Genomic DNA, 4,693 nt, shown 5'->3' on the forward strand with positions numbered 1-4,693 from the left:
GATTTCCCGCCTTTTTCTTTGTCGTTCGCCTGCCGTGGCATGTAGGCTGTATAGCCGGTACTCTGTGATAGCTTTGCTGACTGCTGGATTCTGTAGAGTCGAAATAAAGCTAATAGTGGCAGTTCTCCGTCATGTTAAATGTGATTATCCACTGCGTACACGCGCCCTGTAGCTTGGTATCCAGCTAGCATCTAGGGAGAATTGGCCTAGCCTTAGCCTACGCTCATGCATGGCGCGCCGCTGGCGTTAATTGTCACGTCCGAATCACTCTGGCGACCAATAAAACTCACTCCTTCTCCGAAACGGTGGTTGGCCTCACTTTCAATTGTTCCATGTCTTCACCGCGGTTTTATGTCTTCATTACTGCTGTTTCTTTACCGCTGCCACCATGTGAAGCGTGCCCGAAGGCCTATAATAAGGAGGCAACGCTCAACCACGTTATGAGTTATAGGTAGCCATTTTATTACTCCTCATATGTTGTTATGTGACGTCATCAACGATGTACATATATGGTACATGAATCTCATATCGTAACAGTGTGCACGCTAACTGCGTAAATTTACTCGACATTGGTACTCATAGCGCATGCGTTTAAATCATTTTAAAGATGACTGCGCCCAGTAATGGCTGCGCACAGTCACGTGATCTACATTACCACTTATACCTCGAGTAATTTTACTCACGTGTGCAGCGGACGCTGAAAATATTTCGCCTGAGTAAGAGTATTTCGACGCATACATCATTTTACTTGAGCGCGTGCGCCGGGCTGAACAGTCTCATGGCATTCACGCGACTACGCGCGAGCACGTTGCAATCGAGTCCTAGCAAAAAGCGGTCCAGCAAACGTGTGACACTGTGTACGTGTGTAGCAAATCGAATGTTACCAGGGCCAGGGGCCTCTCAAAATTATGCCTCTAAATTAACGTTTGAGTATCTTCTTCTATTTCCTTAAAATACTTATAAAAGGTCTATCAACCATTTTTAATTCGTATGTATTGTAATATGATTACTATTCAAGCTTTGACTCAAATTCTAACCTGTCGTCTGTACTGCTCGTGCCGTGGCTGCAGTCAAACACGAGTGAGTTCTTTTCAAAACAGCAGCTCAGCTGTTTTAGTTCGTCTGTTTGACTTCACTCTGCCGGTATCACAGATTGCCCTGACGGATCGCTAACTTGCGATTTATCCGCTTGGCACCTCCATAGACTAATGATATATGACATATATGATATATCTATGCATTTATGAACGTCTTAGAGTCATCTACTCGTTAGACTTAGAGCGATAACTTTTAGCCAGCAGTTACCGGTAGCCATCTAATCATAAACATGTGCGCTTTTGTTTTAAAATGGGGCCTCTATGCTCCGTAGAAAAGAGAGGGCGCTATAATCGCAATGTATCAGAATTTTTTAATTATTTTAAAGAGTAGACATAATGGCTTTAATGCTATAAAAATATCAACAAATAGTCACAGATAAAAAGAGTGCATTACTGATGATTATGATTTAAAAAATTAAGGAATTTTACATAGGCTCAGGGGTGAGCATTAGGTGATTCCGCGTAGAGGTATTAAGCCACCACCACAAACAAAGTGTTGACCCCTTCAATGGCTTCATTGCCTATAACTACAGGGAAATTTTATGTTAAACGAGTGAAGAAAAGTAAGTAAAGGTAAGTAAGGTAAGTGTTGTATGAATATGATTTATATGAGTATGTTTAATGATGATTAATTTGTGTATAATTGATTAATTCGAGAATTACTGAGAATTAGTGATAACCGAAAATTACATTAATGATGGATTGATTGTTGAAAGATTGGTCGATTGTTAAAACATTAACGCTTATCGATGATGCAAGATTTGTTAATAGGCTCCAGATTGGTCGGCTGCTAGGAGGCACCTTATTGGGCGGTTTCTACGAGGCTCCTGATTGGTCTGCTGCTAGGAGGCTCCTGATTGGTTGGCTGCAAGAAGGCCTCTGATTGGTCGGATGCTACAAGGCTCCTGATTAGGCGGATACTAGGAGGCTCCTGATTGGTCGGCTGCTAGGAGGTCTCTGATTGCTTGGATGCTATGAGGCTTCTGATTGGTCGGTTGCTACAAGGCTCCTGATTGCTCGGATGCTAGGAGGTTCCTGATTGGTCGGCTGCTAGGAGACTCCTGATTGGTCGGATGCTAGGAGGCTTCTGATTGGTCGGCTGCTAGAAGGCTCCTGATTGGTCGGCTGCTAGGAGGTTCCTGATTGGTCAGCTGCTAGGAGGCTCCTGATTGGTCGGATGCTAGGAGGCTCCAGATTGGTCAGCTGCTAGGAGACTCCTGATTGGTCGGTTGCTACGAGGCCCCTGATTGGTCAGCTGCTAAGAGGCTCCTGATGGTCGGCGGCTAGGAGGCCTCTGATTGGTCGGTTCCTATGAGGCCCCTGATTGGTTGGCTGCTAGGAGGCTCCTGATTGGTCGGTTGCTACAAGGCCCCTGATTGGTCGGCTGCTAGGAGGCTCCTGATTGGTCGGTTTCTACGAGGCTCCTGATCGGCTGATTGGTCGACTACTAGGAGACCCTGATTGGTCGGTTGCTACGAGGCTCCTGATTGGTCGGATGCTAGGAGGCTCCAGATTGATCGGCTGCTAGGAGGCTCCTGATTGGTCGGTTGCTACGAGGCCCCTGATTGGTCGGCTGCTAGGAGGCTCCTGATTGGTCGGCGGCTAGGAGGCCTCTGATTGGTCGGTTCCTATGAGGCCCCTGATTGGTCACAGTCGGATCACCGATGTTTTATTTTTCATGATCCGGTGTTGATCCGAAGCTGAAAAAGCCGTCGGATCACCGGATCGGCGAGTTATTTTCAACCCTGTCAAGTAGCAGAAAATGAGGGCAACAGCAATATAAGAATATATACTGAAAAGGATATCTATAAAATAGTCAGATACTGAGATAGTCGACATAAATTGATTAGCATTTTTAAGAAAGACACGAAACTTAGCAATGCAGCTATAAATAACAAGAGCCGCAGAGCGTCTGGGCTCATCTGAGGTCTGTTGCTACGGTTATAAACGTAACATTTAAGTCGTGCGTAGTGAGACCTTTGTTAGGCGCAGATATGTAGATACGCAGTTGCATATACATTATTTCAGCAACCTTCTGCATTCTGCATACCTCCCAAATCCCTTTGGTTGATACAAATCGCGTACCTGAAACTCCTGTTTTATGGTGCATTGTAACCCTAAACCTAACCCTATTAAAAAAAAATTTAATTGTTGTAAAAATCATTTGTTGTTATGAAATTGTTGTAAATAAATCATGTAAATATTTGCCTTAATTGGAAAGAAATAGTTAAAGGGATTACGTCACGAATTTTCTATGGTAATTTTGTAAAAAAAAAAATTCCCATTTTTTTACATTAAAAGTAAGAACTAATGGGACTAAACAAATCGTCAAATTCTTACCTGATAATATTGTTTCTCAACTAGTTAAAAATCCAAAAAACCTGGACGATTTGAATTAATGTTGTCTAACATTAATTGCTTGCTATGGGCTATGTATGGGTCACGAGTGTATGCTCACATCGAACAATATAGTAAAATAGGAAGTATAATGCAGCAATTTAACCATAAAATGTAAACAGAATTACTTATATTTTGTGAAAAAGTAGAAATATTTTTTTTATTTTTTACTATTTACGGTGACGTAATCACTGGATAAAGATAGAAAAATACAAAAAAACAAGTAAATAATAAAAAATCTGATGGGATTCGATCTAAGGACTTTTGAGCCGTAATCCTGTGCTGTAGCCATTGGGCTATCCAGACTTATTAGCTTTCCAGATTATGGATGTGCCATGAATATGAGAACACTGTGACATCATTGAGGCAGTTCAGGAATCCATGTTTAACCCTCCTCTTGAAGGTCAAAAGGTTATCAGACACTTACTCTTCGCACGTCAGTGGAAAGCACATTTCATGGTCCTTTCAATGAAGTTTTAAAAATGGTAGGTCAGCTCTGAAACAAAAAAGTTTTTCACTCTGTCCATTAGGCCATGTCCTCAGAAAATGTCTGATATCTGACCTTTCCCCCACTGCCCTTTGACTGTGACCTCCAATTACGCACTGGTGATGGGTTTCCTGCCCATCACACTATACACCGAATATTAAGAGCATAGGTCGAGCCGTTCAGATTTCTGCCGCAATTCTGCATTCCCTCCCTATACCTTACTTAAGTTAAGGAGGAAATGTTCCCCCTTCTTTTACACCTCTTGACCTTTGACCTTTGACCCCCAGCTTCGCCATCCAAACTCGTTTTCGGATTACCCCCCTACGTCCCGACTTTCGAATCCGTACGTCGAGCCGTTTAGATTTGTGCCCAACTGTTGACGGAGGCACAAACAAACAGACGCACGCACGCACGGACAATCATGCGATTCTACAACCTGCATCTGACTACGTCCCGAGCGAGGGAGCCAGGCGACCGAGCGGGGGTGGGTGTGGGAGGGGGATCCCCCTCCCACGGCAGGGAGCTTTTTCAATTTTGCACTGAAATGGAGCGATCTGGTGCACATCGAAGGTGAAAATTTCAAATTTTTAAATGGAAGAAAATAGTGAATATTTTTCAAGGCATACAGATATTTCCATTTTCCTCAACCTGGTAATAGTCAAAAAATAACATTGCTGAATGATATTTAAACACTTATAACATCACTCGACTA

The 4,693-nt window shown here is 43.0% G+C and overlaps 1 protein-coding gene across 2 annotated transcripts in view; it reads right to left on the bottom strand.

Annotated features, from left to right (window-relative positions):
- Positions 1–1,314, bottom strand: part of LOC106813534 (methylenetetrahydrofolate reductase-like) — a 22,363-nt gene extending 21,049 nt beyond the window's left edge. For both annotated transcript variants that reach the window (XM_014817692.1, XM_014817694.1), the window contains exon 1: positions 1,038–1,314. The gene's annotated coding sequence lies outside the window, so the exon portion shown is untranslated. The remainder of the gene's footprint in view (positions 1–1,037) is intronic.
- Between the last annotated feature and the right edge of the window lie 3,379 nt (positions 1,315–4,693).

Source organism: Priapulus caudatus, unplaced genomic scaffold, assembly GCF_000485595.1.
Source record: "Priapulus caudatus unplaced genomic scaffold, Priapulus_caudatus-5.0.1 Scaffold788, whole genome shotgun sequence".
In the NCBI taxonomy this organism is placed as follows: domain Eukaryota; kingdom Metazoa; phylum Priapulida; class Priapulimorpha; order Priapulimorphida; family Priapulidae; genus Priapulus; species Priapulus caudatus.